At 36.7% G+C, this 19,344-nt stretch overlaps 1 long non-coding RNA gene across 16 annotated transcripts in view; it reads right to left on the minus strand.

Moving 5' to 3' along the window:
* LOC129646466 (uncharacterized) overlaps positions 1 to 19,344 on the minus strand; it is a 367,507-nt gene that overhangs the window by 66,451 nt on the left and 281,712 nt on the right. For 2 of the 16 annotated variants that reach the window (XR_008711948.1, XR_008711949.1), the window contains one exon: positions 10,446 to 11,347. The exons of 12 other annotated variants lie outside the window; for them this stretch is intronic. This is a non-coding gene — a long non-coding RNA (uncharacterized LOC129646466). Of the gene's footprint in view, positions 1 to 10,445; positions 11,351 to 16,840; positions 17,126 to 19,344 lie in introns of those variants that run through there. 2 more of the 16 variants (XR_008711956.1, XR_008711959.1) reach the window with 2 other exon arrangements.

A 19,344-nucleotide genomic window follows, 5' to 3' on the forward strand; every position in this document is an offset into this window, starting at 1 on the left:
TACTGCCCATATGTCTTCTAGGTCTCCAAAGGCCAGGCTCCATTGATTTATAAGAAACCTACTATTTATGCTTTTGGCTCATTTCACAACAGACTACAGTAAAGGATTTATCAGAGATGCTGCTGTTTCTGGCAGTTGTTGGGATTTTATAAGTTCTTTAAATAAAACAGTCTCCATAAATATCCTAGTAAACATCAGACAATAAAGTAAATATTTGGGGGTTAGATTCAGTTTATTTCCTCTTAATACACACCATCTTTTTACAAGTTTCCTTCTGAGTACAGCACCATGGCAAAACCTTTTATAGAACATACCTATTTTAGGTAAATAAATAAATATGTGACTCCAAAGAAATAAAAATTACTAGATATAGCTAAGCTCACAGTATTGCTTAAACACTTTCTCTCTTGCAGATAAGCCTTGGAAGAATTATTTCATTATTTTTTCCAGCACAATCAGTTATTAGTGTATCTTATTTATAGATGGTTCTTTGAGGAACTATAGTAATATAGCAAAATATCAGTTATTTCATCACACTAGTGAATTTAATGAACCTGAAGGTGTGTGTTATTTTAGCACTTACTGTAGCTCCTGTGAAAACCCAGTGGTGCTAAAATCTGTAAACCTGTCATTGCTTAAGTAATAACCTTGTTAAAAGCATCTTCATTTAACTTACTTTAGCTTCTGCAGGATGTAGGTTTTATTTTATCAGTGCAGAGAGTAGGTGTTTCAAACCCAAACCACTTATTGTAAATATAATTAATTGTAGTTCATTAATTTATTCACAGTGTTATTGCTTTTATTTTCATACTTAGGTTAAATTAAATATTGTCTGGAATCTAGTACCTATTTTCAATTTTTTACAAACTGTTAATTCACATTGAATTTCTGTAGTTACAGGAGTAAATTTTAGTTTGCACCAATGAAAATGTTCATTTTAATTTTTAATACTCCTTTATGTGAGGCACTACAGACTCTTCCCCGCTCCCCTATATACAATGTAGATTTTTTTTAAGTGCACTTTTGTTAATCTACTTGGAATGGATTTGAATTTATTCTTGCCTTTTCAAGATATGAAGAAAATTGGATATTGATGGTAGGTGTTCAGAATTATCAATTGATTTCTACAAGAACACATCTAAATTATTGAAATGCTGGCAATAAAAATGGGAACTCCCTCCTATTTAGGACTACTCATGACAAGAGAGGAGGAGAAGGAAGGGAAAGACAGAGCAGAGCAGATGAAAGAGGACAAAACTATAATTTATATAATGATAGTCTCAAAACAAAAACAAACTTTTGATAATTACTCGGACAAGCCAATAACAAGGTGTACGATAAAAGCTATATGTTATCAACCACTGTGAAATCCTTGACTGATTGCATAATGCAGGCAGTAAACACTGACACATGTTCTGTTCCATGACCACATTCAGAAGAACAACATCATAAAAGGTGTTGGTGGCAACCACTGTTTCATTGATAAATGACATTAGTTAAAGAGCTACTAGCCTAATAGAGAGATGAAGATTTTTATCAAATTTTCCTTCCCCAAAATGTATCAAGAAAAACGCAGGATAGAAATAGTATAATAGACCCAGTTAGCAATAAATTGAACCTGTCAAGGTGGTTTTGTTTCTGAATCCATTATTTGTAATCAATTTTTTTATAAGGTCATAATTCCTCATTTGGTTTGTTTATGCCTTTGAAAATTGATGATCAATGATGTTCATCTTTACAAAAAGAAATCTCCAATTTAACTTGAATTTTAGTGCTTTAAAATCTATAATAATGATCAAATATATTGATTATTATGATAATCAAGATATCTTTGTAAAATCCCCCTAAATTGTAACCCTGATATTGATAATCTTTTTCTTCTCCTCTTATAAATGTTGATTTTAAATTTGGGGATAGAAAGGGTGAGGAGAGGAAACACATCAAGAACTAAGACAATTTCTTAGGATATTTTCAACATTTAAAATAATTATTATTTTCCATTTTATGATTTGTGTCTTTAAGATGAAGGTTCTTAGAATTATGAATATTTAGATGGGTTGAAAAGTGGGTCATTCAAATAGAGTATATTTAAACATACAGCTAAAACTGTTTCAAAATTGCATATATACTTTTGTTATCAGTCTCTTTTTGTAACATAACTGTTACTAAAAACTTTCTTTAGTAATTTAGTCAATGTTTATATGACTTGAATAAATGACATTTTTAATCAGAATATTAATCAACCATGTTATTTTTATTTGGTCTGACAGTATAGTTATTAAACAATAGCCAGACTAAAGATTTACACAATTGTATCTTTCAATAAGATACACTTTAAATGTACACTAAAGATAGAAAAAAGTAATGAAATTCACAATTATATCAAGGATTTTTTTAAATTAAATCTATTGGTTGTTGGTATCTGTGAACTCTTAAGAATAAACACCTGCAGTGTTTTATTATGTAAAAAGGTGGTTTAATTGCATCTTATTTATCACAGACAAATCAAGCCCTATTCAGAAGATAATAATGACACAGTAATTGGATCAGTAATTGGTTCAGGATGATTCAATATTGTACTAATAATCATAAATACTGCTGTCTTCTGCTTTGATTCAAGGCTGACATGCTAATATAGATTGGATTTAGAGCAATAAATATTAGTGAACTGGATCTAGTATTAATATCTAGATCCTTACTTTGGCTATGCCAGCCAGAAACAGGTACAAAACATATGCACTACTTGAGAACATATTTTAAATTACAATATGAATTCATTAGCTTCCCTGATAGCTCAGTTGGTGATGAATTCATCAATGTACTTTATTGGCTTTTCTTAACTATTCATCTCTGAAACCAACATCTTCAATGTATGGAGGTGGAAGGGAGTAGACAAGAAGACATTTCCTTATTTTTCTTATAAAAATGATCATTTTGGTGGAGTAATACAGCTTTTACATTTGATTGAGCTAGTTACCATGGAGGATGTGACATGATGACCTGGTGGGCAAAATTATTCACATGCCAGTCATGTAATGATGGATAAGAAAATCATTCCCATTACCACACTGTGTTCAGCAGACACTTGGCGGTTAAACAGGACTATTTCCTAGCCAGTGTGGTGGCAGCCTTTCACTGAGAGCCAAAGGAGAGGGAGGCTCATTATGTAGGAAACAATGATCCTTATTCACTCAACATGGAAACTTGCCTCACAAGAACACATTGGATAGCTCTGGTCTGGAATAAAAATGGCATATCCCCTTTTATCAATGGAACAGAAACCTAGGATCAACATGCCTAGCTTGGAATTCTGCCTACTAGTGATAGAAATGGATATATTCAGGCATTTGTTTATTTATGACCATTTCCATGGATTGGAGGGATTGGAGAGGTGCTTACTGTCTTCCCAGTTGCTTCAGTCGTGTCTGACTCTTTGTGACCCCATGGACTGTAGCCTGCCAGGCTCCTCTGTCCATGGGATTCTCCAGGCAAGGAAACTGGACGGTGTTGCCATTTCCTTTCTACTGCTGCTGAAATAGGTCTCTTTTGTGGGGAAAGAGAAAGGGGTAGCTCACAGGTGCCAATGAAAAATGTAACTATGCACTTTTAACTCCAAAGTTATAAGACTGCTGGAGACAACCGATTGGGTGTGTAATATTTACCTGGCAATGGGAGGATATTGGGAGAATATTTTTTCTATTGTTTTAGCTAAACAGGATAATGGAAAAATAAGAAAGCCTTCTTAAGTGAACAATGCAATGAAATAGATTAAAAAATAGAATGGAAAAGACTAGAGATCTCTCAAGAAAATTAGAGATCTGAGAGAGTCAGTTCCTAGGCAGGTTGATAGGGAGTCTAGGGGTCCCCAAGGAGAGAGGGGTCTGGAATTCTCAAGGAGGAAGAAAGGACAAACTTTTTTTCTTTCTCCACATTCCTTAGGATTATATAATAATAATGTATCCTGCCTAAGGACAGTCTTTGGATTCAACCTTCTTTTATCTTAAATGTAAATTATGGGAGTAGGTCTGATGAGGTCTTTACAACCTCCAGACATTCTTTGGATTATATAACCTCATTGTTAACACTAGCAAGCGGGTACTCTTTCTGCCCCCTTCTGATGCCTATGTCAGAAGCTTTCTCTATCTCCTTTATACTTTAATAAAACTTTATTACACAAAAGCTCTGAGCGATCAAGCCTCGTCTCTGGCCCCGGATTGAATTCTTCTCCTCCGGGGGCCAAGAATCCCGGTGTCTTCGCGTGATTCAACAACAACCTTTCAGCATCTGGTCCCATCTCTTCGTAGGTAATAAATAGGGAAAAGGTGAAAACAGTAACAGATTTCATTTTCTTGGGTTCCAAAATCACTAAGGACTGCAGCTATGAAATTAAAGACATTTGCTCCTTGGTAGAAAAACCATGGGCAAACTTAGACAGCATATTAAAAAGCAGAGACATCATTTTACCAACATAAGTCAATATAGTCAAGGCTATGATTTTTCCAGTAGTCATGTATGGATGTAAGAGTTAGACCATTAAGAAGGCTGAGTACCAAGGAATTGATGCTTTCGAACTGTGGTGCTGGAGAAGACACTTGAGAGTCCCTTGGACTGCAAGGAGATTGAGCCAGTCAATCTTAAAGGCTAACAACCCTGAATATTCATTGGAAGGACTGATACTGAAGCTCTAATACTGTGTGTTGGAAGAAAAAAAAAATACCAGAAAATAGCCACCTGATGCAAAGAGCTGATTCACTGGAAAAGACCCTTATGCTGGGAAAGATTGAGGGCAAGAGGAGAAGGTGGTAACAGAGGATAAGACAGTTGGATGACATCACTGACTCAATGGCATGAGTTTGAGCAAACTTTGGGAGACAGTGAATGACAGGGAAGCCTAGCATGCTGCATTTCATGGTATTGCAAGGAGTCAGACATGACTTGGTGACTAAACAACAAAAACAAGGATAATGGAATGCACAAGAGCTATGTATAGGACCAAAAGAATGTCATGGAGTAGAGAACCAATGCTTCCTGGTAAAGAACTCAAACATAATAATACATTTCCTAGGAATAATAGAGAGGTCAATGAAACCAATGAATCTAGAGAGGAGTTGGATTATTCTGTTACCTATCTCTTGCTTTTGGCTTTTTGTTATTTACAAATTGGTAATTTGAAATGGAATTTACTCTCCAAAGTTCATTATGAAGAAAATGAATACAAACCTTATCAAATTTATTACTTATACAAATACTCCAGGATGAGATGAGTATTAAGATTTCTTTCATATCATTGATCTCTGTTCTAATTATTTAAAGAACATAGAGTGATGTGATTAAGTTCTTATAACCAAAGTCACACAGGAAACACAAGTAGACGAACTGTGTGTTGGAAGAAAAAAAAAAAAAAGCCAGAACATCCTATATCGGTGTCCTTAAAGAGACTTTGATTAACCCAACGATTCCATTCAAGGGAACAAGCTTCAGCCTGTTCTTGTGTTCTCAATCCACCCTCTTCATTCAAGGTATGGAAGAGGCAATTTTCTAGCATACACTCAGTTGAATCTTTTCTAATGGTATCCATGTTGGCGCTATTTTCTAGGTAGGCATGGAGGGATGTCTTCATCATTCACAGGAGTCTGGGGTTACGCCAAAGGCAAAGACAACTCCACAGACAAGGGAAATAGATAATTTCAGTTCCCGAATCAGTATTGAGTCCACTAACACCTGAGCAGTGACAATCCTGTGGTGTCTTCATTCAAGAGCCAGGAAATTCCATGTGTTTATGGAATGAAGTTCTCTTCTAAATGGAGTGACTATTTATTGTTTAGTATCCATGAAAGGAAATCTACAGTCAAATAGCAGACAGACATCACACATTCCTTGTGCATCTACGCCCCAGTGGCTCCAGTGCTGAACCAACTGCTCATGAGTTACAGGATAACTAACTCACTTGGTCCTATTTCTCCCTGAAACTCGACATGTAGCTGTGGTTCACTGGTTTAGTGACGTGAATGAAGGGAATTCACTGCACTTCAAATCTCTCATTACACCTTAATTAGGACCCCAGCTAGAAATATCAATGTTTTAACAACTGTAGCAGACAAGGTTTCTTTTTTTTTGCTTAATCATATATTGTAAAGCAGATTGAAGTACTTTATCAATGTTTTCTTCTTTTGTTTTTTTTTTTTGTCCTATTGAGAATCCACGGCTAAGTGTACTAACATAAAAACTAAGGCTGTGATCTTTCCATTTTAATTCTCAGCTCAGTCAGCAACAGAGTTAACAAATGATAGCAGTAATCATAGAAAATACATTGTTAATGAATAACAAATGCATAACTATTAAATTTTTGTTGTGTTGAATTTTGTTTTCTATGTTTGTGGGTGTTATTTTTTAAACAGAAATTTTGTCACTGAGGCAACTTAGACTCTTTTTCAGTTTTTAAATTTCCAAGTAATTATAAACATTTTTAATCATCATTTTGATCTTAGAAATTTGTTTTGGGACCACCAACTACTAGTGTTCTTAACCTGGAGCTCCTGAGTAACTTCCCCTGCGAAGTGCCATTCTGTGGCAGAAAACTTATTTGAATACTTGTAACATCTGGATCATAAATAATAAAAACCTATGTTTTAGGTATCTGTATAATAACCATCTCTATAGCAAAAGAGGGAGAACATTTTGTTTTACCTAATATTTATAATTTCAAATATTTAACTTCCCCCAAACAAGGTTACAGTACATTTCCAATTAACAACAAAATAAAATAAACCATAACTTTAAAAATACAACTTTAAATCAAAGAAAGAAGACAAACAATACTAAAATTTAATCTGTCCTTTGGGGCAGGAGACAGCTTACAGGTTCTAGTCAGCCAGCTAAATGACAGTCAGGAAAGATCATGTGACTGGGGTCTAAAAACTAATTAATCTCCATAAAGCTGTAAGTGAGGTAGGTAAGATGACTTGAAATCTGATTACATTATTGCATTTAAGGGGAGAAAATGCTGCATGTATTTTTCATGTTGATTTTAACCACCTGAGCCCTTAATGACGTTTTGTACCTTGGAAGAAAACTCATATTTCATCCATATTTTAGAATGAACTACAAAGATGCTACTGTCATTAGTATATGATTTACGTATTTGCTGTAAATAACATGAAAATGAATCATGTAGGATGCCTTTGTAAAGTTTTCAAAGAATAAGTAATTCTTTGAAAGGTAGATTCACTGTGAAAAGGAAGCTGTAAACTGTAAGATTAAAAGAAATTGACAAAGATATTTAAAGGAAATAATAATTTTACTATCCTCACCCCTACTTCCATAAAAAGCAAATGATGAGATAGTATATTTTGGCTATTGGACATTTATGTGCTACATTTTTATTAGTTCTAAAGTCCTATACAAAATAATTCTGAAAATTTATTAAAATATGGTATTCTCTACCACTTCCATTATTCCAGTCACAGATAACATATGTAAACACTTTGTTAGAAGAAGTCTTTCAAAATCCCATGGAACCTTCCAGTATATTTCACAGCTAATTCTTTTTTTGTTTTAACATTTAAATAAAAGAGACTTCTAAGCAATGATCCTTTAAATGTGTTCTCTTTTTATCTGTAGCAGAACAAGGAATATAGAATAATAATTTGGAGCATTATGTCTGGAATGCTGTGAAAACAATCCTTATTAGATTGGAATGAACCCTAAAGAGAGAGCGTGTTTGTGTCTGTGCGTGTTCAGTGTATGTGTGGAGGGGGTGTGGGGGGTAGCATTATTTGTACATAAGAGAGAATGAGACGGAAATTTGGAGTTTTGTTAATAAGCACCATCAATCATAGATTATGCAAATTATATATCTGCAAAAATTTTATTTAAAAATTGGAAACATTATATTCTGAGTTAAAATACAAGGCAGGGAATTTATTGCTACCAGGTAATCCATTGTATACTGAACACAGAGAGAAGGTGACAGGCAGAATATATTCTCTAGTTTGTTTTATTAAAATTATAATTGTTTTCCCATAATAATATTAATGAATGCATGAGGAAACTGAATCACAAAAATAGAATGTCTCTCACTGAGAATCTGAAAGCACTTTATAAACAAAGGGCTTTTTTGACTCTATTTTATGTGAACAAAGTTTTTTTTGAGTTAAGGAATATTCACTACTTTGGGGCAAAAGTTACCATTTTTCATCTTGACAAAAAGACTAAATGCTAGTCAAGATTTTCCCAGTGTGCAAACTTTAGAAGCGCCATAAAGGACAGGTGTGGTTTAAGATTCAGAAGACAAGAAATATCTTTTGCTCCTTCATTTTTCTTTTCTCTAATCATATAAGGTGAACATGTATTTATTGTAATACATGGATAGATATACACCCAAAGACATACTCGTGCACAGGGAGGTGTGCAGGAGGGCATACCTAGAAGGGCTGCTAGAAGATTCTAAAGGTGTCTGCATCAGGCAGAGTGATGGAAAAGCACAGGAAGGAAAGCAAAGCCCCAGGAAGGAGAGCCACTCCATCTATTCTGACCTCTGCCTTCACATCCATCTAATCTCCTCTGTATCCACTTCCTATGATCCACTATCTTTCCACTTTGCCCTTTGGGATACAGAGTGTGGGAAACATTTTCCCCAACCTGAGTAAGTATTTATGAGTTTCTACTTCCTGAGTTCAGTGAATATTTTTAGACTGCAAAAAGCATTGTATGTCCTATGAATGATGGTATTAGTTAAAATATTATTACAATTATTTTGGAATAACTTATCACTGCTTAAATATCACAGGTTTATATTTCCAGCCACTGAATATTTGAAGCCTTAAGAGAATCCTTGCTAATGTATAACTAGTCAATATCCATGGTTAAAACTTAAAGGAGGTAAAAACGGAAACAATGACACTATGGAGAATTCTAGAAGTTTGTGTCAATTTCTAAAATGACCTATAGTAAAATAATGTATAAAATTATCCCTTGATATTAAAGAATGCTTAGTGGGAGACAAGGGTAGAGCTGAGGTAAAACACCTGCTGCTGCTGCTGCTGCTAAGTCACTTCAGTCATATCTGACTCTGTGCGACGGCAGGTCGCACCAGGCTCCCCCATCCCTGGGATTCTCCAGGCAAGAACACTGGAGTGGGTTGCCATTTCCTTCAGTGCATGAAAGTGAAAAGTGAAACTGAAGTCGTTCAGTCATATCTGACTCTTAACGACCCCATGGATTGCAGCCTACCAGACTCCTCCATCCATGGGATTTTCCAGGCAACAGTACTGGAGTGGGGTGCCATTGCCTTCTCCCAAAACACCCTCTATTGAACTTTAAATTCTAACCAGAATTTTGTCCTATTGTGTAATGATACACCAAGGCCAGACCATTCCCACCAACCGTACTATAGAAAAATCTTATGGGCCTACACACCATTAATTCACTTTCGCAATATAACTGAATAGACAAAGCTTGCAACTCAAGATCAAGAAACCAGGGATGGAATAGAAAAATTTGAGGTGGGTATTCCTGGTGGCTCAGTGGTAAAGAATTCTGCCAATGTAGGAGATGGGCGTGCAATCTCTGGGTCAGGAAGATCCCCTAGAGAAGGAAATGGCAGCCCACTTGAGTATTTTTGCCTGGGAAATCCCATGGACAGAGGAGCTGGAAGGGCTATAGTCCATGGGGTCACAAAAGAGTCGGAAATGACTTAATGTCTAAACAACAACAACAATTCAAAGAAAAAGCTGATATATTCTCTATGCTGATATCTTTCTCCCAAATTTTTTTACTTTGATATTATGAAATTGTTCAGCAGTTCAAAAAATTCTGAGATTCAAACTGTGTCAACATTACAACACTTTGAATTTTTTAGTTGTTTTATGGCAAAGCCAATACAATATTGTAAAGTTAAAAAAAAATAAAGTATGCCCTCAAAAGCTTGCTTTTTAAAGCGGTCGCTTGTATAAATGGCATAAATTGCCAACTCTTCTGCAATGGTGAATCAAATTTTATTGAGGTTGTGGAATTAAGTCTCTTCTTTCTTTTCTTTTTTTGCTTCCTTTTCTGACAAGGTATTTGCTAACATATCTGAAATTTGGATTTAATTTGAGATCTACTTTGACAATGAAAATGAAATTTGCTCAGTCATGTCTGACTCTGCAATCCCATGGACTATAGCCTGCCAGGGTCCTCTGTCCATGGAATTTTCCAGGCAATACTGGAGTAGGTTGCCATTCCCTTCTCCATGGCATCTACCTGACCCAGGAATCAAACCCAGGTCTCCTGCATTGGAGGCTAAGTCACTAGGGAAGCCCCCTACTTTGACAAGGCAGGGACAGATTTATGAAGCATCAAGATTTCTAATTGGTAGTTTGATTTGAGTGTTTGTTTGTGCCTGTGTTTGTTTATGTACTTATGTACTATTTCTACATTCATCCATCCACTTCTTTATGGACAGAACATTAGACAAAAATCCACTTTAATGAGAAACATAGGCAAATGCTTGTTTAACGTAAAAGCCACTTCAACTATTAATCATGATTAGAGAAAATCCCCATTGTTACAGATTATCATTTAACTTCCATAAGCTAGAAGCAGTGACAGCACAAAATTTTACAAAGCTTTATGTAATAAATTTGTGTAAATAAAGATTGTCCAACCTGATCTTTGATGGAACTTACATTACTAATCAAATATACATAACCCATTTCATTTGTTAAGGTCTTGATTTTCTATATTATTTTGGCTTTGTCTTAACAAATACACTTGGCCATAATGAAAATAAACCTGCTGAAGTCTCTGAGGTCTGAGACAAGCTATAACACATTTCTTCACTGCGGGGTGGGCTCCTGGGATGCCTACTGAGAAAATGCCTGCCCACTGAGCATGCCCAGACTATTAAAATGAATTGACATGTTAATGCTGACAGGAAAAGAGCACAAGAGAGCTTGCTAAATTACTGCTCAGTCAGGCACTAGGAATTCCTGAGTGGCTAACTCCTGAGCAAAATCCACAGCAAGCACAACAACAACAACAAAACTTTATTGTCAAATGCACCAAAACAAACACACACTAACAGGGTTGTCATGTTAGTAATCCACCTGCCCATAAATCATATGGATTTTAATCATACCTGCCACCTTAGCCGCTTATCCCCAGAGAAATTGTTTTCTTTTTGCTCCCTCCTTCATTCGCTTTCAATTATCTGGAAGCTGGTTCGCGTGTTTATTTATTTATCTAAAGTTCACATACTGTATGCATGCACAAATTTTCTCCAGGGGTCTGGACCAGGCAGATCATAGGAGGATGCAGTGGAGCATAGCAGCTAACAGCTCAGATGAATGTACTCAGTCTCAAAAACCTGCTTTGGACCATGATGACAAGGAAAGGGGAGGACAGAAAGTAATTAGTATGTGTACAATGATTGATTATGGCTTAATATTCAGGCATTTCACCTCCAGACCACTATACTTAGACTTAAAGAATGATGAAACAGGAAGTCCTCATGGTTTTTGATAAGTGAGGAAGAAAAAATTCTGTTTTTCCACATTTAAGTTATTACTTTGACTTCTGTGGACATGGCATAAAGTTTATTCACTTTTAAACATATATGTTTGATCAGTCTATTCACTGCATCAAGGAATTGTTTAAAATCTCAAACATTAAGATGAGCACAAATAAGTGACTTCTAGCCTTGGGCAGGCAAAGAAGAGATGAAAGGAAGCTACACATTTTAGATGAAATTATCCAGTCTCACCATTGTGTTGTCTCACTCCCATGAACAACTTCAGAAAATAATATCAATTTGGCTACTCAAGGAATAAGTAGTGACCTTTTCTCAGCAAAAGAAGTGAAAGAGGAGCATAGCTGCATTGTAGAGTTCATATCCTTTAGACAGAAAATTCATTTTCATTAGAAAAATTGGTCAAAAAATAGATATGTTAGATATGGCAAATTCAAAAGAAAGAAAACTTTCACTTTATTGTATCTGATTCAAGGGTTTTTGACACTGTGCTGTGTGTATGTATATGTGTAAGTCATGATGGCTTTTTATGCACATTCTGATCTATACTTGCCAAGCTGTGTATTAGCTCCATCTCTAGATAGAATCTGTTTAGAACACCCATAGAAATTAAAAGGATCACATGGAGTTTGACATTTTGCAAAATGAAAGAATAATGGATGTATTATATTGTGTGTTTTTTCCTTTTAATAAAAATGTCTAACTGACCCTTGGGAAGCTTGGCTAGAAGTTTAGAAGACTGATTCATTTTTCTTCCTCTTTATGCTCAAAAATACGAGAATGTAATTTCTCCAGCTTCATATTTTCTTTGATATTTCAGTAAGTTTGAGATTTCTTTCTTGTTCATAAATCATGACCTAAATAATCGAAGTGTACCCTAAAATACTTTGGTGTCTTTTGACTTTGCATCTTATATTCAAATGCCCAAACAAATCTCCCTGCTCTATTAACTTTTATGTTTGTCTTCTTATAACTATGGCCAAGGACCTGCCACAGAACATAAGAAGGATTTGACCTTTAACCTCAGATGTGAAATAATAAATAATCCATCTCATATTGGATATAAAATTCTAGTCCCCCAAAGTGCCAGATTATTTATATATAAATTTATATATTCATATTCACTTAAGTGAATATTTTTGGGTGGAAAATAAACCATCCAAATTACATTTCATATTTTGCCATTACACATCTATACCTTAAAGATTGTGACCATAGCTTTATATTTTTTATAATCTCCCCTAAAAATGATATTCATTAATCTATTCATCAATTACTAATTAAGCATCTAACATGTGTCAGATGCCAGATCACAGTGTCTTAGGTAAAATAGCCCTTAATTGTTACATAGATTTAATTTAGACTGATCAATCTATATGTACTTATCTATTTGTGTATCTATTCATCTCATTTCAAAAATATCAATTTTAAATTCCAAAATTAAACTGTACATGGTTTACATGAATTAAAGTAACCAAAATCCATCAATAACTTTTTATGTACCAATTAAAAAAAATGACCAACAAGATTTTGATTAGTCAAGTCTATAGTGCTCTATCTGTATCACATGGATGGGAAGAAAAGGGAGTCCAGGCAAAAGTAGAGCATCACAGAATTCCAAGAAATTCTCTGAAAGGCTGAGAAGGTAGAGTCAGGAGGATTGAAGGAGCTAGGGAAAATGTGAAATGGGAAGAGAGTATTTCAAGAAAGAGAATCCAATGCTATCAAAATACCAAACAACATAAGGACAGAAAAGGGTTTAGTAAGAAGATGTCATTGTTGATCTTGCAGGGGTGGTGGAATCAAAGTCAGATTATAGTGGCTTTAGAAACAAACAGAATTTCAGGAAGGAACAACTAGTACAGAAGATATTTTAAAGAGTTTTTAAGTGAGGGAGAGGGCAGAGGGATAAGACCATAGCTAGAGCTGGGATGATTTCAGGGACTCCACACTGGAACTATGTGTACAATGGTCTGTGTATGGATCCCCCTGGAGTTGTGCACTACACAAACACTGCAGCCTATACAGCGGCACTGGGGTTATTTATTTGGTCTTCGTTTTTAAAGTGAGAGAGTTGGGGGCCTGCTGAGTTGTTCATGAAAAGTGACTAATAGTAAAGAACAGGTTAGAGACACTAGGGAAAGCGAGGGAGATTCAAAACAAGTGCAATAGGAAACTTCCCCAGTGGTCCAGTGGCTAAGACTCCACTACTAATTCGGGGAGCTCGGGCTTGATCCCTGGTTGGGGAACTACATGCCGCAACCAAGAGTTCCAACGCCACAACCAAAGATTCCACATGCCTCAACTAAGACCCAGTGCAGCCAAAACAAACAAACAAAAACCAAACGCAATGGGGGAATGGGCCACAGTGGTATATGGCTTTTTATTTAGACAAATGAGAATTCAGGTCAGCTTATATTTATCACTTGGAATTCTGCCATGGATATACGCACTACCAGACTACACAAACCAGCCCTCAAGCACCTGATCAAGGCATCTATAAATGTGATTTTTATAAATTTGATCTTTTTACACCACTAACATGTGACTTTATTCACTTGAATTAGAGAAATATATATATATATATATATATATGTTTTTTCACTGTAGTAATCATAGCTCCTAGAGTACTGCCTATGGCAGGTATTCGGTTAATACTTATGGATTTTATAGGCATTTTTGTAATATTGGTATTTTTAAAAGTATGTTATTTTCTTGAAGAAAATACTATTGTTTGTCTAAAAGATCAACAATTCACCTTTTATCCCAGATTGGCAGATGTCAATTTTGTTTAAATTTGCCAACCAGCTCTTCCCCCGCAATTCAGGAGAATCGTGATGATTCTTAACATAGGTTGTGCTTGTCCTATCACTCTGCTTGCCAGGGAGCTGTTATGTGGTGGGCATGTGACCCTAGACTGGGCATGTGACCCAGGATTGGCCAAGGAGGTATGCAGAGAGATGGTTCTATGGGATTCCAGAAAATGTTTCTTTGTTGAGAAAATAAACTTAGAGAAGAAGTAGTTCCTTATCTTCTGCTTTACATCATTTTATCTCATTTTATACCTGGAACTAGGGTACCCATCTTATAAGCTTAAAAAAAAAAAAATCCAACTTGCTGACCTTGCTAGAGGAGATAGATTCAGGTCATTGAAAAAGTGAATCCTGACTTTTTAAAACCATTCCACTGTGTTCCACTACCACCCGACTAAATGCCAGGGCCCAATAGAAATGGCAGCCATAATCCTTAATTACAAAATTTTGCAATCTCTTTGTTTTGAAGATACCATGTCCTCATAGGGACCCCCTCTGGTGGCTCAGACGGTAAAGCGTCTGCCTGCAATGTGGGAGACCCAGGTTTGATCCCTGGGTCAGGAAGATCCCCTGGAGAAACAAATGGCAACCCACTCCAGTACTCTTGTCTGGAAAATTCCATGGACTGAGGAGCCTGGTAGGCTATAGTCCATGGGGTTGCAAAGAGTCAGACGCGACTCAGCGACTTCACTTTCTTTCTTTCACTTTTGTCCTCATAGGAGTGAGAGGACACAAAAGAAATTAACAACAAGTGTTTCTTATCTGCAAGCTTGCCTGGGGACAGGTTCACTTACAAGATGATTCAGGCTGTTAACAGATTTTTCAGCAACATGATTCTTATATAATGTAATACAGATTTGGGAGGGACACCCCCTCCTCATGTGTAGTAGTACATGCTGAGTCGCTTACTTGTGTCTGCTCTTTGTGACCCCATGGATCGTACCCCACCAGGTTACTCTGTCCATGGGATTTCCCAGGCAAGAATACTGGAGTTGGTTGCTATTTCCTTCTTCAGGGGATCTTCCTGAATCAGGGATTGAACCCCATCCTCACCTTGTACACATGCTACGGTTAGAGGTAAGGTAGAGAGAGGTTCCTTCCACAATTTAGAGGAAACCATTATACAGGGGCTTGAAAGTAGGGCTCTTTAGGATCATCTTAGCTTCTGTCTACCAAAAGCCACCATTCAGCCAGCAATGATTCATGTCCTTCCAACATGCAGAATAAAGTCACCCCTCCTAAAGTCCTCAACAGTCTCATTCCATTATAGCACAAGATCAAAATCTTATCATGTAAACCAGGTCTAGGTAAGTATAAGTATTCCAGGTGGAATCTGCTAAGAACAGCTAACTCTTGAGGCATTCTCTCCATCTGTAACCATGTAAAACTAAAAATGCAAGCTGTCTGCCTTTAACAAACTCATTATAAAATAGTGAGGCAGACAAAATGACATTTATAGACAGTCAAGTTCAAAAGGGGGAGGGGGGGCAAGATAAAAAGGAGTCACTGTTCAGCCAGGCAAATGTTGGGTTTCTTGATTAGATTTCAAGGACTGAGAATAATTCTTTGTGGCTCTAGGCTCCATCCCCTTGTTGTTGCTTCAGTTTTTTGATCACTCTTCCTCTTTCATGAAAGGTAGCATAGGTTTACAGCTGAGAAACTGTAACAGGACTTCCAGCCAGTAGAATCTGGGGGTTTGGACTGTCTCCTTTCATATTATACTCACAGTCCTTTTTAATCCATCTGGTAGTAACTTCCTCATTGAAACCACTAACTCAAGTATTTTCTGGGTCTCCCGTGAGTTTTAATGGGTTCATGTCATAAGATAAAGACCAGGTTCACAGAGCTTTTTGAGATAATCCTTCCCTACCTTGGTGTCCTGCTAAAATGGCTGAAGGACACCACCCTTAGTAGAATCTTTATGGTTTGATTGGGAGGATCTGTTAGGCCTATTGTCACTCTCTCGAAAGGCCCTTTTTTGGTGACAGAATACCTTAACCTTTTCATTTTCTGAGGCTTAACTGAAAAGTTATAGAATCAAATCCTTGACTTTTTCTCCAGAACAAGCTTTCCTAGAAGTAAATCTCTTAATGTTCAACGTTCTTTTAGTAGTTCTTCCTTCAATTTGCCTCTCTCTTCTCACATTTTACCACAATCAGCACCTTCACCACTTGGCTTGGAAATCAGCTATATGAACAAATTCATCATTTGCAGGTTCTACTTTCCATGTATCTATATGAGACGATGTTGCTATGCTTTCTTTGACTAAATAACAAGGATCCATTTTCCTCTAACTTTCAATAACATGCCCCCCCTCTTCATCATAAGCTTGCCTTGACACTGTCTTTAATAATGCTGGCCAGACATCTGCCAATTATCTGTTTTAAACTATTGAGGCATTTCCTATCATACTCATCATAATTCCCCTCTAGTCTCCACCCACAGCCTGGTTCCAAAGCCACTCATGAATTTTAGGTGTCAGTTTTCTATTCCATGTAACAAATTACCACAACCTTAGTGGCTTAAAACAACAAATATTTACTATCTCACACTTTCTGTGGGACTGGAGTCAGGGCATGTCCTGGCTGAGTCTTCAGCAAGGCCGCAGTCAAGGTGTTGGCAAAGGCTGTTATTTTCATTTGAAGGCTTGACTGGGGAAGAATTCAATTCCAAGTTCACTCAGGTTGATAGCAGAATTTTTCTTTTTGGGACTATAAGACCGAGGGAAGTAGCTTCTTGCTGGTTATGGGCTGGAGGCCTTTCTCAGCTCTTTGTCATGCAGACCTCATAACACAGCCACTTACTAGTTTGAAGACAAAGAGAGAAAGTCTCTAAAGCAAGTCTGCTAGCAAAATAAACAGGTTATTATAAAATGCTGTGTAATCATGGGGTGACTCCTATCACCTTTGCCATATTCCACTAGCTGGACTCAAGGAAAAATCCTCACCCACTCTCAAAGGAGGAGATTATATATGACAAAAGTGTAAGCAGAGGAAAGTGTTAGAAGCTGAATTGTGATCCCCCAAATTCATTTGTTGAAGTGCATCTCCCAGTACCTCAGAATGTGACAGCATTTAACGATAGGGTTTTTATAGGTGAATGAATAAAGATGTGGTACATAAATACATGGACTACTGCTGCTGCTGCTGCTAAGTCGCTTCAGTCGTGTCTGACTCTGTGCGACCCCATAGACGCAGCCCACCAGGCTCCCCCATCCCTGGGATTCTCCAGGCAAGAACACTGGGGTGGGTTGCCATTTCCTTCTCCAATGCATGAAAGTGAAAAGTGAAAGTGAAGTCACTCAGTCTTGTCCGACTCTTAGCGACCCCATGGACTGCAGCCCACCAGGCTCTTCCATCCATGGGATTTTCCAGGCAAGAGTGCTGGAGTGGGGTGCCACTGCCTTCTCCGAATGGAATACTACTTAACCATAAAACAGAATGAAATAATGCCATTTGCAGCAATATGGATGCAACTAAAGGTGATCACAGGCTTTCCTAGTGGCTCAAATGATAAAGAACCTGCCTGCAATGCAAGAGACCCAGGTTTGATCCCTGGGTCAGGACGATCTCCTGGAGAAGGGGATGGTAAGCCACTCCAGTATTCTTGCCTGGAGAATCCTATGGACATAGGAGCCTGGTGGGCTATAGTCTATACAGTCACACTGAGCGACTGAGCGACTAACACACACACAAAGATGATCATACTAAGTGAAGTAAGTCCAAAAGAGAAAGACAAATACCATATGATATCACTTATGTGTAGAATCTAACATATGACACAAATGAACTTCTATGAAACAGAAAAAGACTCATAGACATAGAGAAGACTTATGGTTTCCAAGGGTGAAGTGCCATGGGAGAGGGATGGAGTAGAAATTTGGGGTTAGCAGATACAAACTGTTGTATATATAATGGATAAACAACAAAGTCTTACTATATAGCACAGGAAACTATGTTTAATATTCTATGATAAAGCATAATGGAAAATAATATAAAAAAGAATGTGTATATAACTGAATCACTTTACTATAAAGCAGAAATTAACACAACATTGGAAATAAAATATTTCAATAAAAATAAAAGATTAAAAAAAAATTCAGGATAGGGTCTGTAAAGAGGTAATTAAATTAAAATTAGGTTTTAAGGTGGGCTCTAGTCTAACATGACTGGTGTTCTCCTTATCAGAAAAGGTGGGTGGGGGATAGACAAGTACAGAGGAAAGTCCAAGTAAAACACACAAGGAAAAAATGGCCATCTACAAGTAAAGGAGAGTCATCTCAGAAGAAATCAACCTTGCTGACAACTCCATCTCGGACTTCTAACCCCCAGAAAATAAATTTCTGTTGTTAAGCCACTCACTCTGTAGTATATATTTTTTTAAATTGCAAACTAACGCAGTCAGTATTGGGGGTTACCTTAGGGTTTATTCTATAATTGGAGAAGTTATGGAGTTTTCGAGACATGGTCCTAAGGAAAACCATGATATTCTTCTAAGATGCCTTAGAGTCTTCCCAGGAGATGGGGGTAAGAGAGAGAAAACATATGAGGATCTAGGGCTCCCAATTCCACCTTAGGGAATGAATTCAACCTAAAGCTGTTCTGAATATGAAAATTCTACCTAGTGAGAACTTTTTAAATGACTCCCTGTCATCTTATCTGGTGGGCCCTATCCCAGGAATATATCCTTCCTACAGAAATTATTGATTATAAAACAGCACTGGACTAGTATTTAAGAAAATGAAACTCTAATGTGCAGCCTAATACAAGTTAGTCGGTGAACTTTGAACAAGTTTCCTAAAGTCTCTACATTTTTTGTATGTTAACATATAAAATTCAGAGTTTGGACAAAATTATTCCAGATTCCTTTCCATCTCTTAGGAACATAAATTATAGAAGTTTGTATATTTTGTTATTAATCACTTTGTTTCCATTTTTCCAATTATGAGGAGAGACAACAAGATAATTCTATACTGTACAAAGTTTGTTTTGCTTGATCAATAATGACAAAGATTTCTGATAA

Source organism: Bubalus kerabau, chromosome 3 (assembly GCF_029407905.1).
Source record: "Bubalus kerabau isolate K-KA32 ecotype Philippines breed swamp buffalo chromosome 3, PCC_UOA_SB_1v2, whole genome shotgun sequence".
Lineage (NCBI taxonomy): Eukaryota > Metazoa > Chordata > Mammalia > Artiodactyla > Bovidae > Bubalus > Bubalus kerabau.